Source organism: Pteronotus mesoamericanus, unplaced genomic scaffold, assembly GCF_021234165.1.
Source record: "Pteronotus mesoamericanus isolate MK-2021 breed Mesoamerican mustached bat unplaced genomic scaffold, CSHL_Meso_final scaffold_165, whole genome shotgun sequence".
NCBI lineage: Eukaryota > Metazoa > Chordata > Mammalia > Chiroptera > Mormoopidae > Pteronotus > Pteronotus mesoamericanus.
This window is the reverse complement of record NW_026555307.1, coordinates 5,026,538-5,047,036: the sequence shown is the minus strand read 5'-3', so window position 1 is coordinate 5,047,036 and position 20,499 is coordinate 5,026,538.

Here is a 20,499-nt window from a genome sequence, read left to right as displayed (position 1 = left end):
TGGGACGCTGGGTCGCAGTCCTCTTCCCGCAGGCACGTGCTCCCCTACGGTTGGTCTTGCCCTTCTTGCCACACGACTTTGCCGACTTCTTTGCTTATCTTGAACAATAGAGAAGGGGGTCTGGTTTTTCTATCACCAAGTCTGCAGCCTCTTTCTGCCATCGTGAGCCCCAGATGTCCTCCACTTCAAGGACACAGAAAAGGTGCTTAACCTGTATGATCCCTGCACATGGCACTCACGGCATGTCTGCCAGGCTGGAGAGACGGGCACAGGGTGCAGGCAGCGCGCAGCTGACTGGGGGCACCTGAAAGCAGACTGGCATCCACACAGGCCCCACGCTGTGCCCTTGTGCCACTCTGTCATCCAAAGGGCCACTTGAGCCCTGACTTCTCTTACATGGTTGATGAAAAGAGAATGACGCAGGTGGAAATACACATTTTTATGATGAGACCCAGAGTGGCCAATTATTGGTCTTCAGGGAACACTTGTTTGAAGAAGCCCATTTCCTACAATAACCATATGACACTTTTATAATGAAAATTGTTTTTAAAATGACATATCCAAAGACCCTTGGTAGCAGATCCAGACTTTCAGTCAGATCCTCCAATCTGGAAACCTGGGTTTTAACTTGAAATTTCCGGGTTCTTTAATTGGCAAGCAATGCTCATTTTATAAAACCTACCTGAGGGAATCAAAACTCAGGTCCCAGCTGAATCTGGCCTGGGGTTGCTGCCGCCACCCCTGCCCCGAACAGCGTGGCCTCGGGTGGGGAAAAGCACCTCACCTCTGGGTTACGGTGATGCTGACAGTTTAAGGAATGGTGTGCAAAATCATGTGAGGAGAGAAAGAGCCTGCAGGCCCGCGGGTGTGGAGAGAGGCCGCGGAGGCCTCCCCAGCAGGAGCTGCTTCCTGCAGCTTCGGAACAGCGTGGGCCCTGTGCAGAAACGTGGGAGCCCAGCACCTGCCTCGGCCTGGAGGTCGGTCACTGTGGAGGGACAGGGGCACAGGGGCACGGGACCCCCACCCAGCAGTGGCACACACACGTGTACGCACACTCACATCATGTGTACCTGTTATGTGTTGAATTGTATCCTGCCTCCCCCCTAAAAAAGAACTTCGTATGTTGAAGCCCTAACCCCAGTACTTCAGAATGTGACCTTACTTGGAGACAGGGCCATTGCAGAGGTTAGGATGAGGTCATGCTGGAATAGAGCAAGCCCCTAACTTAATCTGACTGATGTTTTTATGAAAAGGGGAAAGCTGGACACAGACATGCACACAGAGAGACTGCCACGCGAGGATAAAAGCAGAGACCTACCAGGCAAGGGACACCGAAGACGGCCAGCAGATCCCCAGAAGCTGGGGCCAAGGCCTGGACAGATTCTCCCGCACTCCCGTCAGCAGGACCCAACTCTGCTGACACCTTAGTCTCAGACTTCTAGCCTCCAGAACTGTGGGACGATAAATGACGGTTGTTTAAGTCCCCCAGTCAGTGGTCTTTGTTACAGCAGCCCCAGCACCTAATACAGGCCCTGTGGCAGAAGGCTCAGGCCTGGCCTGCAGGGCAGTCTCCTCAGAAGGAGACTGGGGTGTTGCCAGGAGACAAGCTCTTGCCTCGTTCTCTGGCTGCCATCAACCGTGTGCAGACGGTGTCAGCCTGAGCATTTGGCATGAACCCTGTGACCGCCAGGATGTGTTTGCAGGTAAATAATAGAAAACCCAGCTGGGTGGGAGTCTCATAGCACTATGCTGTCACCCATAACCCAAGTCCTTCCTGACTTGGCTCTGTTCTTCTGTCCTGGGGGCCTGTTTTGTCTTCAGATGGCTCCTTTACAACTGCATGATGGTCGTAGCCGCAGTCCAGCCTGCAGGCATCCTTGTTACATCCAGCAGGAGAGAGGTAGCCCCGTCTCCAGCTGTGGAACAGAACTGGGCCCAGAGCCAAAGGCACCTCCCTGACCCAGTGCCAGGGGCTAGGGGAATACCCTGTTCTGGGGGGAGCAGACCTGGGTTACTGAAACGAGTCGGGTGGAACGGCCCTCCCTGGAGCTAGCCATGGGACCCGTCCCTCCAGGGCGGGGGAGGGTTACAGAGCTGGCCACGGAGTCTTCTATGCAATTCTCTCCTGTGTTCCTTACAAAAGCTGCATGAACAATTATAACCCCTATTTTACAGATGAGGAAACAGGCTGAGAGAGGCTGAGTAACTTACGCAAAGCCACACTGCTAATAAGTGGAGGCAGATACGAATTCTGGTCTTAGTCCAAAGAAAGTGCCCTCCACCACTCCCAGCATCAACCCTGCCTCATGTCACTGAGGAAGCCACGCTCCAACACAGGCCAGCACAGGCCTGTGTCAGTCAGCTGGGAGGTGGTCAGGGCCACTCTGCCACTCTCAGCGGCCCTCCTAGCCGAGCCACACCCTGCCTGCTTCACCACTCCCTGCACCACCGACTCCCAAGTGAACCCTGGCCTTGGTGAGAGCTTGAGGGACAGCGAGAGCGAGGGAGGCCCCAAGAGAGCCCTTGGCTCACATGTAAATGCTTCTGTGACTTTGTGTGTACACATGCATGTGTGACCGTGCAGACATGTCTGTGACTCTGTCCTGGGGATGAGTAGGTGAAGGCCCACGTATTGTGTGCCTGGGTGAGCGCCTGTGTGAATGGACATGTGCGCACCCATGTGTGGGGATTTTAGAACCTCCCATTCCTCTGTCCAATGAAGGCAGTCCAGCTGCAGCCCAGAGGATGACCATGAGCTGCCTCACCCCCAGCCCCACGGCGCTCCCCTGCAGCTGCTGCCTGGGGTCAGGTCTCCTTCCTGGCAGCGGAGAGCAAGGCTCCCTTTTTCCCAGGGCCTGGAGGGAAGACAGGGGGAAGGTGGGCTGGGAGGGGGCTCAGAAGTGGCCACACAGGGGGGTCATCTGCCATCTGTGTCTCTGCTCTACTCCCCGCTCCATCCCCTCTCCGCCTCAGGGTGCATCGCTCTGGCGATCCCTGGGAATTGGAAGCTAATTTTCCACAATCATTAGTGATGGAAAGACCTCAGGTTCTGCCTTTAATTAAAGTCAAACGTGGGGCTGGGAGAAGCGCTGTGTGCAGGCGTCCTCTTCTCACTTGCAAAAGCCATATGCAAATAATTAAGCCAGGCATGGAAGCCATAATTAAAAATTTCACAAACCCCCTCATTAGGAGAGCCGTCTGCACAGAGAAGTGAAACAAGTCCCTCCCCACGCCAATGGCAGCTCTCGCAGATGGTTAATTGGGCCTAGGGGGAGAGGCTGGCTGCACCTTGGTGACAGTGCACCTGGCAATGAGCTGGCAGGGTCCCTGGCCTCCCGGGCCAGCAGTGATGACCTCTCACCTCGGTCTAGGAAGCTTCTAGTCAGGGGGCAAGACTCCCAGGGTGAAGTAGGTAAACCCAGACATCCTCCCATCCACCCAACCCTCCCAGGGTGAGGAGGCATCATGATAAGGACCCTGGTCCCAAATCTCACAGCCTCCCCCAGCCCTAGCCCCCATTTGAGCAGAGCTGGAACAAAGGTGGGAAGAAAGGTCTCAGCTAGAGGCTAGAGGCTGCGGCAGCTGGACAGCCAGTGTGCAGGAGGGGAGGTGGGAGCCTCGGACCAAAGCAGCTCAGGAGACCAGCAACTGTGTGTCCTGAGGCCCTTCAACCCCTTCCAGGCACATAGCTGTCCCCAGGCCTGGTGGCCACTGTGCAGAGAGCGACCCACCTGAAGACAAATGTCCGGCCCGGATGGCCACACTCCGCAGACACACGGCCAGCCCCAGCTTCAGTCAGCACCTGGAGGGCTGCGAGGAGGCGTGGGATGGCAGGGAAATGTTGGCCCTCGCTGTTCCAGACATTCTCTACCAGGGTCCCTGGCCCGAGCCCTCAGCGTCTGTAAACATCCGGGTCACCTCACGTCCAGAATCGATCCTGCCAGGCAAGTCACCGAGGCATAATCCCACTTGCTCACTGACATTTCCAAATGAATATTCACTCGCCCCGATCGCTGCCACTTGTTTTCCGTCGAGCCTGATCAATGGCGCTCCTCTGAAGGACTCGGGCTCACCAGAGGCATTGATCGACGTCCCGGGAGCAGCCTGGTGCGTTGCGGGAGGAGATATGTCCTCCCAGCCACGAGGCCGGGACACTGACCGGCTCGCCTCACCCACACACCACTGCCCTGGTTGGGCCAGAGTTTCCACGCTGCTGGGACCCACTCCATCAGGGTCCATCATGGGGAGACAGAGGGGACTACCCTGCTGATACAAGCCACCTATACATTTTACTTTCAGGCCATGTTTCATACTTAAAAATCCATTGTTAAAATGTTTCAGTGCACGTGCCCTCAGCTTAAAGAATAAAACAATGGCCAATATTTGGAGTCCCCTTTGTACTCCTTCCTCCTGCTCCCTTCTCCCTCCCTTCTAGAAAAAACCACACATGTAGTAAATCTTTAATGAGCACCTACTCTGTGCCTGGCACCATTCTAGGCAATTGGGATCCACTGGTAAACAAAATAGACAAAGATCCTGCCCTCATAGAATTACATTGCAACCAGGAGAAGACAGACAGTTCTAGAAACATAATAAATTAGAAAATCATAAATAACATTAGACGGTGATAAATGCCATGGGGAGAAGAAAAACAGGGCAGAGTAAGGGGAACTGGGAGGGCTGGAGGCTACCGGCAGGTCTCCAGCCCTAAGCACGTGGGATGGGGCCTCGCCGACAAGACACCCACATTTGAACTATGTGCACCTGGGGAACAACCTGTGCAGAGACCCTGGGGTGCAGGCATCCTTGGCACCCAGTGTGTCTGGAGAGAAATGAACATAAAGAAGAGTGAAGGGAGATTAGGTCAGGGAGTAATGTGGGGGGCCAGTCATGAGGGCCATTCCGAGGATGCTGGCTTTTACTTTGAGTGGGATGGGGCGGAGAAAGAACATTACGGGACTTGGATTTCAGCAGCAACCCTCTGGCCACGTAGGTAGGCAAGGGCAGAAGCAGGGAGGCCAGGGGAGAGGACACCTTAATAGTCCTGGTGAGAAATTTCAGTCATGACAGGAAGATCCATGTCTGCCATTCACATGAGAATTGACAGTTTTAGAGGATGCTATTTTGATGTTATAAAAAATTTACATGTTTTTTTTTTGATGCTCCGGTATCATTATGCCTTAGGTCACTTGCTGACCATAAGCTTTCCTGGTGTATTCTGGATCCTGAAAAACTATGTTACCTTTGCCCTGAGTGGTGTGGCTCAGTTGGTTGGGCATCATCCAGCAAAACAAAAGGTCTCCAGTTGAATTCCCTATCAGGGCACATGCCTGGGTTGCAGGTTTAGGGAGTGTTCGAGAGGCAACCAATCATTGTTTCTATCTCACATCAATGTTTCTCTCCCTCTCTTCCTACCTTCCCTTCTCTCTAAAAACAAATATATAAAATCTTAAAACAACAACAACAACAACAACTATGTCACCTTCACGTTAAGCCTGGCCCTCCCTGCTTGTTTTCATCTGAGAAGTGCAGGACACTCAGCTGCTTGGTAGATGGGAATGAAATGGAAATGGGATAAGGACACACAGCGATGCCTGGGAGGAAGGCCCTGGAGCTGCCAGGCTGTCTGGGTCCATCTCTGCCCAGGGTAAGCTACCTCAGCTTTCTGTGCCTTGGTTTTCTCACCTGCAAAGTGGGTGTAATAACGGCTGCCTCACAGGGTTGTAATAAGGACTAAACGGGCGATGAGGATACTGCTTTTGGAGGAGTACCTGGTACACAGGGAGTGCTCAGTCTTGCTAGCGACTGCTCTGGGGATGGACAGAGCTCCCCAAAGTGCTTCTTTCTCAGGCCAGTCCATCAGCCTGGAGCTGGAGAAACAACCTATTGCTGACTATCATCTAGCAAAGCCTGAATGCCAGCGAGAAACGGGAGCTGTGACGCTTCCGATGGGGGTCCCAAGGAAATGTCCCGGGAGCTCCGGCTACAGGCAGACCCGCAGAGAAATGTGACACCCCTGGAAAGGGCTCCCATGAAACTGGCCCTCAAGCACTTACTTCATCAAGAAGGAAAAGTAACCCACCGTTCTGGGCGCGACACCTGTGCAGCCAGTGGTGCGCGTGGGCGCACACTCGGTGTGCGTTGCAACGAGCGATGGGGTTGGCATTTTTTCTGAAGTTCTGTGTTTGCAAAACTACTTCCATCACACCTGCTGAGTATGCCAAGCACATCAGAATGATCGATTTTGAAAGTTTAATGCAGTTTGGTCTTTTCCCTGGTGATTAAAAATATGGTAACATCTACCTTTGGCCCATTTACTCACCAAGCATCTTTGACAATTTCAGTTCAGATCAAAAGAACTCAGTACGCAACTTGATTTCATTGGCATTCAGAGCTTCACAGAACTAGAAAACAGCATAGCATACAATGCATTGGGTTTGGTGGTGTTTTAGCTTGGTTGGATTTCTTTTACATAATTAATTACGTTGTTAGCAAGGTTGAAGTCTTCTTAAAAAATTGGCAAAATGTTAGAAGCTGAAGCTTGGCAGGGAATGATGGAGTATATTCTGAAAATATTTGTGAGGTTTTCCCTTGTATTCACACACACAGACACAGACACACACAGTCCTTGTCTTGAATTTGGCATTACAAGAATACCCGTAATGCAAATTTAATATTATTTTCCAATTCAGCTCATTTATTTCCAAGAAATTTGACTCCAGTTCAGAAACATAATCAATTCTACTGGTGGTCTCCACGGCCCAGGAAAACAGCCTTTCCTCTCTAAGCGTCTCTTTACCATGTGTCGCACATACCTAGCTGGTTGTTCATGGTTTCCTTTGTCATCCGTTCATCGCAACTAACAGCCAAATAATAGATTTGACCTTTGGCAAACCTTTAGCATGCCAACCCCGATGAGTGCTGAGTTTGGCCTTCCCAGTGGCTTCCCCTGAGCTGTGCTCTCAGTTTCTTCACCAAGGCAAGGTCTGATGTCCTCATTGCCAGTTTCACGGGAGTTTCCAACAGGGCGAGGATCAGTATCCTTCAGGATTGCAAGGTTTCGTGCGGACAGGTGACAATCCTGGTGATGTGTGCCGTTGCTAGTTTCTTTTGTGTGAGGCAGAGGACAACGTTTTGCAAGAAATAATAAAACCCACTGGTTTTAGAAAGAATCTCATGTGATCTGAATCTAAAGTGACTTAATATTTATACATTACCTTTAGGAGGATGGGCATCACTGCCCAGAATTTGCCAGCACCTCAAGGAAGGTGCCATGCATCATCATCAGCTCCCCTAAAAGGGACAAAGGAAACAAAACCAAGAGTTCCGAGGCTCGGGTTTGGTTTGCAGTGGCAGCGTGACCTCCACAGCCGGCAGTCAGAGCGGTACGGCAGGCCAGGCGTCTGTCCGTGCCTGGGCTCTAGGAGGCAGGAATGTGGCGTGGGTCTGTTTAGCACAGAAAGTCACGAGTACAGTGTGCTGTGCCAGTGGTGATAGAAATGAGTCTATTTTGATTTCCAGCTTGTAGTGTTAGGACCAACTTCAACACTTGGAAAGGATAAAAAACTGAAGATGTAACAGGCTCCCAGTCCCTTTTTTGATCTAGTCTGCAGTAAATACAAAAATCAAACTTTTCCTCAAAGCACATTCTCACCTTAAAACAGAACACACTTAAGTTTATGGCACATAATGGGAACTGCAGCACACGTGACAACATAAACACACAATGACAGTCCACAGTGTATCTAAAACAAGTGTCACAAAGCAAAATCTCAGAATCTCTTGCATCCGAATTTCCTGACCAGGAAAATGTGAGAAGCTTTACTCTCTACAGCTTATGAAAATATGATTTTATACTTCAAACCCCCCTCCCAGTAAACCTCTCCAATTACAAAATATTCTCTCGCAAGCCTCACAAAGCCTCCTTTCCCTCCCCAGAGATTAATATGCCTGCTGAGGTTTGCCTGGTCTGCGCCTCCTCCCAGGTCCCTGAAGAAGCGCTGCTGCCGACCACCAGCTCCAGGAAAGATGGTAAAACGATGCCACTTGTTTCTCCAAACTCTAATTGCTGAGAGGCTTTCCTTCCCTCCTCACAAGGCCGCAGCACTTCCTCCCACTTGAGACTTCTTGGTCTGCAAGCTCCACCGTCCAGCATGGCGCAGGATGGAGCTCCCCGAGGCCTTGCGTTTCCTCAGCTCAGAGGTGAAGAAAGCCAGCGAAGGCTCTCGAAGGCAGGCAGAACTGTAAGCAGCAGGCCTGGCACGGAAAAGGGTCCCTGAGCTGTAAGCCTCCCCCCACCCTGCCCCGGCAACAACCACGCACAGGCGGTTTTGTTAACCCCCTTCTCAGCATTCAATAATCCGCATACAGCAGCAGAGGGGGCAGAGTCGCGCACACAAAGGGACCTCAGAATCATCGTTCCTAAGCAGAGACAATCAAAAAACCAAGTGTCAGATTTGCTCTCTGACATGTGCAGGGTTATGGCCACTCTCATTCTCTCCCTTAGGCCCTGTTGTTTTAGGATGATATGAAGTGACTCTAAAAATGGCCAATATTTCTCCACCGACATGAGAGCATAAATCACTACATCTTCGGCGCTTTCTTTGTGGTATCGATTCTTCTGAGAATGGAGGCAGATGGTTCCGATATGGCATCATCTAATATTCCCCCCACCTGATTTATAGATTTCTTTGTGCATTACCTGAACATAAACCAGCCTTGGATTATTTCTTGCACACTTGTCAAATTAAGGTAAGATATTCTTGTTGACCTTTAAACCTAAAAAAAAAAATCAAATGTGTCTGAGACATTTTCCAGCAAGCATTGAAATGAGCTGGGCCCTCAGATGCCAATTAAGAGGATGTAATTACGAAGGGGAGCGCCGTCTGTGCTTCGGGCAATGACTGGATTTTAGTTTTAATGCACTCATTCAATGGAGGAAAAGAAAATAAGCTGGTGACGAATCATCTCATGAAAGAGATGAGAACAATTTGGCACCATTTGTTCCTTAATTTACCAAAATGGGAAGGAGCTGGGGGAGCTGGCTCCCCGGCCTTCCAGAGGGAAGGAACACTTCTGAAAGGTGCAAGAAGCAGCGGCAGTGGCCAGAACCGAAATAGAGGCAAGGCAGCCAATTGCTGGGATGTTACCAAACGGAGCCGGCGCCAAACTCCAGGCTGCGCCAGGGTACGAGTTGGCTCCGACTCCCAGCCAGGGAATACATTCCTGTGGGCGCTGCATTAAAGCTTCCTCTTACGTTGTTTCTCCTACTGCCCTGTCCCCAGCCAGGCCCAGACCCAGGAAAGGGTCTCTGGGTGACGTCCCCACGGGGCTGACCATTGTCTGTCAAGACACAGACAAAATGAATACATCCTTCACCCTCCTTCTATGAATCCCATTCTTCAAGGTGAAATGATGCTGGCTGCACCCATTTGGGCTAGCCTTGGTATGTCCAAACCTAAACGTGTGCAACATATACCCTCACATGCCTGTGAGTGCACAGGGCCTCGCCTGACGCTGGCTTTGGCACCCCTGAGGTCCCTTTCAGAAAAACACCCTCTTAAACGTATTCTTGAAACTCACGAGGATAACGGAATCCCCCTGGTGACACGCAGCGGCTGCTGGAGTGCCCTCTCCTTCCCATTCTGAGACCTTGCGTGTGCGCACGGCAGCCAGTCCCCCTCCTCCCTCTCCCCAAACACCCCAGTCTCCTCCCCTCACACCCAGCCTTGGGGCTTGGCCCTCCAGCCCCTCTCAGCTTCCACTCCCTCCTTTTCTCCGCTGTGATAACTTTGCTCCTCCCTGGGTAACCCTGTCCCCTCTTCCTTCCAGGGCTGGGATTGCCTTTCTTCGTCTCACCCCCCTGATCACACAGAGGTGGGGAATTGCCAGGCAGACAGTGTTCTCCCCATGAGGCTGGAGGAGAAGCTCTCGGTCCTGTCTGTCAGTAACCGTGTCCCTGCCACGCACACCCTCATCCGGTCAGCGTGGAGGGTGGCTGCTGTCGGTACGGGGGCCAGGGGTTGGAGGAGGGAAAACACACACACCCTAGGGGTCCATGACCCTCCTAGTAACCTGGGGCATGAGGTGCCCAGTCCCAGACACAAGCGTTCCATCTGCAGCCACATGTCTCATTAACATGGACCCCACAGCTGGCACCACTGAGTCCTGCCTTCCGGCAGCCCACGGTGCTTAACCTCAGCCCCGACCCTGAGAAACTGGGACCAGGCGGAGTGGCTCTGGCACTCCACCCAGGAGGGCTGAGGCTGGCCCGGGGGCGGCCTGGCTCTTGGCATCCAGCCACAAGGACGCCGCTAGTCCCTCCCCAAACCTAAGGACGTTGCTCCTCTGCCCCAAGTCTGACCCTGTCCACAGTCTCCCAGGGCTGAGCCTGCCCCTCGGAACCCTGCTCCCGTCATCAAAGCGTCCTGAGGGCCAACCATGTGCAGGCCCAGGCCACTCACAGACTTGCACAGGGCAGGGAGCGACCAGAGCACCTCCCAGAGGGCCCGCTCCCCCAGGGCCGCAGGGGACACGGTCCTCAGGGGCCTTTCTCCCGGGTCTGACAGCCCCCGCCTCAACCTGGTCCCGCTGGAGGAGGCTACAGAACAGTGCTTGAGAAAAGCAATGCTTTTGTTGTTTTGTTCCAATTGTTGCAGGTCCTCAAACAATCCTTTCAACATGATAGTTCTGATTAAATTCCTGAAATATTCCCATTTGCCGTCTGTCGCTATTTCATATCTGTCTGTGCCTTAAGGATCCCTTGAACAACTAGGGGTCAGCCAACTACGGCCTACAGGCCAAAACCTACGGTTTATTCTCCTATTATCTATGGATGCTTCATATTACAAAGTCAGAGTTGAGCAGTTTCAGCAGAGACCTTTTGGGCCACAAAACCTAAAATATTTACCGTCTTGTTTTTTAAAGAGAAGTTTGTTACCTCTCACCTAAACTACTAATATAATTTTCTTATAAAGTATCAATCAGGAAACTTTTTGGCATGTCCAATAAATGCTGGGTAAGCCATTCAACATTACTACTCAAAGAAAGAAAAATGAAAATCCCCGAAGCTCAGAGTAAGTCATGTAGATTCCCAGTCTTAAACCCACACATCTCTTTAAATTACACATGTACACAGGAATTCTCCTAGGAAAAAACTTCAAGCAATACAATCAAAGATCCCTTTGAAAGCCACCCCAATCCAGTCCAGACTTCTTTCTAGATACGTACTTGCAACTATGTAAATAGTGAATATGCAGCTGTGGCTTTTTTTTACATGCATGTGTTTTTTTCAGTCCTAAATGGTATATATGTCTATGTCGTTCGCAGTTTGCTTTTTCACTTAACAATATGTTACGGATGTGTTTCCCATGCAGTATATACAGCTCTACCTCATGCTTCTTAACTGTCCAGAATACTCCAAGCTACGGGTATTGCAATGTCTAATCTCAGTGCAGACCAACATCTGGAGCGGCGGCTGAGCCACCCCTCCTTCTTCCCAGGAAAGGGACCCAATATCCACGGGTTACCTCAGAAAGTGACCTTTTAGCAGATAGACTGCAGACCCCCGACTCACACCCTGTTTATTTGAAGCCAAGCCCCACCCTGAGAGCCCCTTGTCATTGACAATAAGCACCCTGTCAAGGAGTCTTTGCGTGAACCCTCAGGTCCTCCTGGCAGAGTCCCGAAGATCCACGGCTCCGAACGCCCCATTCAGAGAAGCCATTTGAGAGAAGAATCATTGTGAATTTAAATGACTGTTTCAGAAGCCTGACTTTTAAAAAAGGAAGATGAATCTGGCCCTGGCAAATACAAAACAGATTGAGAAGCTGAGCTTCGTGGAGCGACTTAAACAGGCATTCAGTGCTGGCACCCACTGGGAACAGTGCAGCAAAGGCGGGCATTCAGAACAGCAGAGCCTGGAGCCAGGCTCAAGAGCACCCCCACCTTTTTTTCTCCTCCTCTTTCCCGAGCCTCCACCACCTCCCCCACCTTCACCCCATCCCTTTGTTCCACCAACCCTCCCTGAGCACTGCACCTACTGTGTGCTAGCCTGTGTACACCCCCCTCACAGAGCCCCCGGTGAGGCAGACAGACAGTCCCTCTGTAATGGGCTGTGTGTGGTAGCTGGCTCTGGTCTGGGCAAAGGAAGGCCCTGTGCCTAGGACGGGAGGTGAGAACTGAAGGTGGGTGGGGCAGGTAAGGGGTGGGAGGAGGGGAGGGGACGCCGGGTAAAGGGCTGGTGGGACGGGCATGAACTTTTCCCTCCGACTGGTAGGCAATTTTCTGTTTAATATGACCCATTCTGCCCGCTTCCACCCAGCCCGTGAAGGGCAAAGGGGGAAAATTGGGACAACTATAACAGCGTTAACAATAACATATTTTTTAAAAGTAAAATAAAATAAAAAATAAAACAACACGACCCATTCTGGCCCTGGCTCAGTTGGTTAGAGCATCATCTCATAACCGAAAGGTTGCGAGTTTGAATCCCCCTAGGCGCACATACCCAGGTTGCAGGTTTGATCCTAAATCCCTGATGCCCAGTCCGGGGGCATACAGGGGGCAATTGATTGATGTTTCTCTCTCTCCCTTCCTCTCTCTCTAAAAGGAATGAAAAAAAAAATGTCCTCGGGTGAGGATAATAAAAAGATCTATTCTGGCTGCTGGTGGAGAACAGAGCAGTGGGAGGTAGCTGTTCCGCCCACCCAGCCCACCCACCCAGAGGTAGCCTGAGTGGTGCTGGATAAACATCTGGCCAAAGAAGCGGGGATTCCACAGGAGGCTGGGGCAGGGGCAGGGCAGGCTGCGGGGCAGAATGTGGCTGGGCAGCTGGCATGGCCATTCTCCTGACGGTCCATGGGAAGCCAAACTGTCCCTCTTGCAAAAAGCCCCACAGACCCTCCCTTGGGGAAAGAGAGAGGAGCTCCAGGGTTGCTCAGCTCTGCTCCAGCTGAAATTCATGAGATGGCCAGGAATAGAGGATCTGGTTAAAAATCCCACTAGGCCACTGGTCGGCTGGATGACCACACCCATAGCACTTAACCTCGGGTTCCTTCTTATGAGCAGTTCTCAGGGCTTAACGGTGAGAACTTGATGAGATCACTTAGTAATGCACCCAGTTCAGTGCTGGGCCCATGGCAGGTGTTCGGCAGACATGCACTGTCAGCAGAGAGACTTCCTGGGCCTTGCTGACCAGCAGGAAGCAGAGGAGCCTCCGTCCTGGAATCAAGCCCAGGCTGCTAGCCTCATGGGGCTTCTGTGTCCCCGTGTAGGGGCCAGACGCGCCAGAAATGGTCCTTCCTGCCATGAACTCATGCAGATGGGGAGGCTGGAGCTAAGGAAGGGGGTCAAGCTGAGTAAGAGAAAGAACTCATGCTTGGAAAAGCAGCTGTCGGAAGGAAAGGGACTTCTGTGTTAAGAGTGGCAACAAGCAGCATTTGTCTAATTTCTCTCCCTTCCAATTTCCATCAAAAGAATTGAACAAGTGTAAAAATGGAGTGGGGCGGAGCCTGTATCCATGGAGGAAAACTGCTCAGGGTGCAGCAGCAAACCAGGCTCAGGCAGGAATTCCTGCGAGCCCAGTGCAGAGGGCACAGGGCAGGCGACGGGGCAGCCACTCAGAAATCAGGGCCCTGGGCAGAGCCCAGGGGCTCACAGAGGAGGCGCATGAAGGCTTCGGGGAGATGCCAGGCGTCGGCCCTGTGAGGGACCTCCAAGACAGGTACTGATATGTCTCACCATGTAGCAAACAAGTAGGGCAAAAAGGAGGCTTGACAAATCCCCAATCATGAAGGTGTTAACAAATTTTAAATGAGCAAATTACACAAAGAAAATTAAGTGAGAATATTGAAGATTTCAGTAATAAAAATCTGGCGCTCCCTCTCACACCTTTGCGCTTGGCAAGCAGAATAGTTTTCTCAACCTTTCATAGACCATTTAGAAAAATGGGCTTATATTAGACTATAGGAAAAAAATCTCAATAGCAGTCATTACCTAACCATAATGCAATAAAAATAGACTCTACCAAAAAAAAAAAAAAAAGAGAGAGAGAGATTAAAATGTTGGCTACAGCATTGTTTTTAAAACAAAAAAAATATGGAAAAACATAAATTCCCATTATTAGAAGAATGTTTAATTAATTTTTGGTCCATCCAGACTCTGGAATCCTATGCAATTGTTTAAAAAAAATCACCCGATTCATCTGATACAGAAAAAAAAATGGGGTACTGGTAGAAAAAGCAATAAGTTGAGAATGTTTTAGAATTGAAAAGACACATGATTTCTTACACTGAGAACATACACATAGTGCTAAACAGGGTGAAAAAAATGTTAATTCACCCATCTTGGTACCAAAACCAACCCCCCGAAAAAACCCTTAAAGTTTACCAGAAAGGAAAGATATTACCTACCAACAGTTAGACCAACAGCAGACACCTTAGCTACAAGAGATGCCCAGAAGACAGTGGAGGAACATCATTTTTTGGTAAGCAATGTAGGAAAATAAAGGTCTTTCTATTCAATTATTCCAGAATATGGGCAAAATAAAGATATCTTGCCACCTAAAATGAAAGAATTACTAAAGGATACATTTGTGCAAGAAAAGTGATTACAGAGAACAGGCAGGATTTTGAAAACATGAACACTGGTAAAATTTGTTAGCAAATTCAATTAACTATTGACTCTACAGATTAATAATGCATTTTTTTGTATTAAGATAGAAGAGAAATCCTTGATTAACAGTACTACAAGCAGGACGATGGAGGGAGAGAGTATGCAGTGTGCAGTCCCATGTGCAAAGATCTTTGATTATTTTGAAGGATGACAGAGATAGCTTTAGACTTGGTAAAAAAGTTATAGTTAAATATGTATGTTAACGTTTTAATGGTATTCAATTAAATGATACAGAAAAATCTATAGTTTTCAAGTCAATAGAGGAAAAAAATGTATTGATTGGACTGAGCACGATAAAGGCAAGTAAACAGAAGCCATAAGTAAGGTGATGGAAATAAATCTAAAATATTACTGAGGATATAAATAATAAGGGATTAAGCCCATCTAACATTTAGTGATGTTAGCTCTGTGCCAGGCCATGGTCTAAGCATTTTACCTGCATTGGCTTATTTAATCCTCAAAACAAGCACATGAGCTAGGGACCGTCATTATCCCATTTTACAGATGGGTAACTGAGGCCCCGGGAGGTTAAGGAATGTGTGCAGAGCCACAGCTGGTAAAGAGCAGAGCTGGGTTTCAGACCGGAGTGTGCGGGTTCCCCAGCCCATTCTCTGCCACCTTCATACACAGATGCTTAACACACATAGAGAGCCTACTGCTTGCCAGATGAAGACAAACTTGGTGGGAAAAAAAAAACTTTTAAAAGCAACACAGTAAGGCTGGAAATAAGGCAATGGAAAGTACAATACCAGGAAATATTAGACAAAGAAAAGCTGACATGGTAATATTGACTTCAAGGCAAAAAAGTATTAATAGGGGTAAGGAGTGGTACAACATAATGAGAAAAAGAACAATCCAAAAAGAATGTATAACAATTAGGAACTGGTAGGCATCTACTAACAGAACCTCAGGATATATAAAGCAAAAAGTATCAATCACAAGGAAATTCACCAATCCACTGTTAAAGTGGAAGATTTTAACAGGTCTCACTCAGAAATGGAAAGATCAAGCTGATAAAAAAAATTAACAAGCATATAAAAATTTGAAAAGCAGTTTCAAAACTAATTTTATATATGCATGTAAGTGTGTGCATATATGGAATGTGCAGAAATATGTGTGGGTGTGCATATATATATTCCTATAACCAGCAAATAGAGAAGATACATTATGTTCAAGTACTTGTAAAACACAAAAACTAACCACATGCCAGGTTATAATCTATTGCAAGGAACGAACATAATGCAGGTCACATTCTCTTACCACAGTGTGCTTAAATTTCAAATGAATGTTAAACTCCATATTTCATACATTCTGAGAAGCACTTTTTTCTCATCATCTCTGAAGCCAAGCTATATCTTACAATAGATGGAATGTTAGAGTTTAACTAGTAATGGTTTTTTCCCTCTTTCTTAGTGGTACAAAAATAACAGCGTGCATTACAATCAGCATCATTTTAGGTTTCATGAAAATATGGGAGTTTTAAAAAATGTATGGGATACAATGCTATCTGCTTAGAAATTAATAACAAAAGAAAAAAATAAAAAGCTTTAAAATACCCTCCTGAACACCTCTCTTATATCAAAAAGGAAATAAAAATAGCAATTTTACAGTATGAAAAATTATGATAATGACAACTTATGCATACCAAAACTTATGGAATGTGGCCAGAACTGTACTCAGAAGAAATTTTATTGCTTTAAGTGTTTTATTCTTAAGGAAAAAAGATAATAAATGACTTGCACATTCAGCTTAAACATTAGAAAAAGAGCAAGACAATAAACCTTAAAAAGGGATTAAAGACGAAAGGAGGAAGTACAGATTTTTAAGATTTTAATAGTAGGATGAATAAATAAACTCAATAGCAGGGTCTCAGAAAAGGCCAATAAAATATACAATAGTCTGGTAAACTCTAATCATGAAAAAAAAAAAAAAAAAGAAAGAAAGAAACAACACTGATGAGAAAGAGAATAACCAGGGATGCAAATTATTAAAATATAAGAATACCATGTGGAATTCTATGCTAATAAATTTAAAAATCTTGATTGAAGCCTGATCGCCTAGGGAAGCAGAAGCTATACAAACTGATTTAGGAAGTAGAAAAGCTGAATAGAAAACAAGCAGAAAACAATCATTCTCCCCCAGAGGCGTTGTCCTCAGGCGCATTTCCCTGGGAAATTTCAAACCTTCAAGGTACAGAAATTGTCTATGCTACTTAAAATGTTCCAGAGGATAAAGGAGAAAAACTTCCTAATTAATTTTATGAATAACGCATAACCCTGGTACCAAAACCTGCCAAAGATGAAACAAAAATGAAATCACAGACTAATCTTGCTTGTCACTCTAGATATAAAAACCCTAAATAAAAGATCGAGACAGACACACACAGCCCCTGCCACCAACACCCCTACCTCTGAATGCATGGAAGTGCTGGATAAAATACAATACAAAATAATTAAATACATATTTGAGCAAGAAGGAAAGAAAAGGAAATCCTTAGGTGCCAAAAATGAAGAGGTGTGAGAGCTATAGCAATAAACCCTCAGCCCGCGCCCCAGAAATGCCAAACAACAGCTGGCAGAGCGCGGAGGCCAGCAGCAGGCGCTGGGGTCCAGGATGGGCAGGAGACGCAGCCTGGGCTTGCCAAAGACAAGGGGCTGGACTGAGCTCCTGCACACAGCTCAGGCTCTGCCAGGGATCCCACCTCATTGGAAATGGGGGCTGGAAAACTCAACACGTCTGGGGAAATACAAAATAATCTTGGGAGGAGAGGGCAGTTTCCAGAAAGAATGGAAATCCCAAGCCTGCGCCCTGGCTGTGGAGTCCAGATTCACACTACTTATGTGGTAGTATGAGAATCCCAACACTTTTACAACCCAGGAAGCACAGGGCTACCACTTTTAAAAAGTCACCAATCTTAAATTAGTTTGGGTAATTTTTGCTTCCCTAGAATATCACATAGAAATTATAATCCATTCAAGGAAATGGTCCACAGTGACAGAAAATCAGCCCATAGGCAAACAGAAGAACTAGTACGCCATGGACCTGTGACAAGGAAAAACCTGAAAAGACAATATTATTGTGGTTTGGATTATTAAATGAGTAAAGAAAGACTGAAAACAATGAAAGAATAGGAAACTACAAAAACAAGTATGTAGACTTGAAAGATTGCCACAGAACTTCTGCAAATAAAAAACATAAAGATTGAAATTAAAAACACAATGCAAGAGTTTAATGACAGGTTAATTAGTAAACTAGGAGATGTGAGGATCCAGGAGGTAAGTGACGTAACCACCCAGAATGTATACATGAAAAATAGGAGACTGAGGCTGCAAGGAAGAGAACAGAATAAGAAGGTCCGAAATAACACTAACAATCATGGAGACACTAGCAGAAATGCGTCCCTAGGGACTGAAACAAAGTCAGATCCTTCTAGTAAACTTATAACAATGATCTTGAGGCAAACATGTTAGTGTCAGTGCAGGGCCTCTGGGGCCCTCCAGGGAGCCCTGAGAATTAGGACTCACACAGAGACGGCCCTGTGACAGGAGCTATTTTAAGCACTTTACATATATTAACTCATTTAATTATTACAACCACCTAAGTGTATGGTAATATTATTATGCCCAACTTATGAGTGAGAAAACTGAGAAACAGAGAGTTTAAGTAATTTCCCTCAGCTATTGATTTAAGCACTGAGGTAAAGTCAAATCCATGTAGCTGTGTGCAGAGTTCATATTCTTAACCGCCACGTACACTGTGCCTCACACATGTGACAGGCAATTCAAAGGCTAATGCTGAGAGTAAAGGAAAGGAATTATTTGAAGAGATGACGACTGAAAGCTTTTCAGAACTTAAAAAAGCCGTAAGATTGAATAAATAAGCGCTTCAACTTCCAAGGAAGAAAAATAAAATTACATGCCAGATACATGTGAGGGAAGCCGAGGAATATCAAAACAAAGAGAAAGAAAAACTGGAGAGAAAGACATTATCCACAAAAGACTGACAAACTTCAGCCTTCTCTGAAGAATAGTGGAGACAGGAACACAAGGAAAGGGGTCTTCAAAGGACTAAAGGAAAATAACACTCATCCTGGAATTCTTTACCCAGCTCAATCATTAAGGGCAAAATAGCATTTAAATGAACAAAGCTCAAGAGGGTTCACACAGGTCTTCCCTGAAAGAAATACTGTAGGGCTGTATGAGGCAGCTGGGAATGGAACCCAGGGACAAGGGGTAACAATCAATCCGCAAAGGTGAGCAAAAAAGTTAATAAGCAGATATAAATCTACAGAGACATTAATTATAAATAATAAGAAGAATGGTTTTTAAAATTGGGGGTTTATTTACAATACAGTACTAAAATTAGACAAAAGACATGAGATGGGACTATGATCAGAATTAAAGTGTTCTACCACCATTTCTTTATTTTGGACAAAGGCAGACATTTTGATTAATGCAGCCTGTGTTAAACCAAACATGCATATTAAAGATGTCAAGGTCACCGCTGAAAGAATAAAAACTAAAATGCATAACTTCCGAATTGGTAGAGGAGCTAAAAAGTTAAACAGAAAATACAATCAATCCTTTAGAAAACAGAAAAGACTTTTTAAAAAAGAAATCATTAAAAAGCAAGGGAAGTAGAAAACACAAAATAAAACAGAAAAAAAATAAATACATCAATAAACATGAGACACTTCTAAAACGTGGTGCAGAGTCAAATTAAAAGAAAACTCTGCACACCAAAAGAAACTAACAACAAAATAAAAAGGTAACCAATCAAATGGGAGATGTTATTTACAAACAACAGCTCCAACAAGAGATTAACCGCAAAAACTGTACAAAGAACTCATACAACTTAACATGAAACAAACAAACAATCCAATTAAAAAACGGGCAGAGGACCTGAACAGACACCTCTCTCAAGAAGACATACAAATGGTCAACAAATATATGACAAGATGTTCAGCTTCATTATTAGGGAAATGCAATCAAAGCTACAGTGAGGCCCTGGCTGATGTGGCTCAGTGGACTGAGCGTCAGCCTATGAACCAAAGGGTTACTGGTTCGTATTCCCAGTGAGGGCACATGCCTGGGTTTCAGGCCAGGTCCCCAGGTGGGGATATGCAGGAGGCAACTGGTCGATGCTTTTCTCCCTCTCTTTCTTCCTCCCTCCCCTTTCTAAATATAAATAAATAAAATCTTTTTAAAAAATTACAATGAGATACCACCCACACCTGTTAGAATGGCTGTTATCAACAAGCAATAACAAGTGTTGGAGAGGCTGGACAGAAAAAGGAAACCTCATTCACTGCTGGTGGGAATGCAGACTGGTACTGCAGCTATGGAAAACAGTGTGGAGGCTCCTCAAAAAATTAAGAATAGAGTCACCATATGGCCCAGTAATCCTTCTTCTGGGTATCTACGCAAAAAAACTTGAAAACATTATTCACAAAGAAATATGCACCCTCTGTTCATTACAGAATTATTCACAGTGGCCAAGACATGGAGGCAGCCAAGGTGTCCTTCAATAGAGGACTGGATAAAGAAGATATGGTACATAAATACTACTCAGCCATAAGAAAAGATGCAATACTGCCATTTGCAACAATATGCATGGATCTTGAAAAAATTATGCTAAGCTAAATAAGTCAGTCAGAAAAAGCTAAGGGCCATATGATTTCACTCATATGTGGGATATAAAGCTGAAACTCATAGACACAGACAGACAACAGTACGGTGGCTACCAGAGGGAAGGGGGTGGGGGGTGGTAAAGGGTAAAGGGGGCCAATTTTAGAGTGACAGGAAATAATTTGACTTTGGGGGGTGGGCA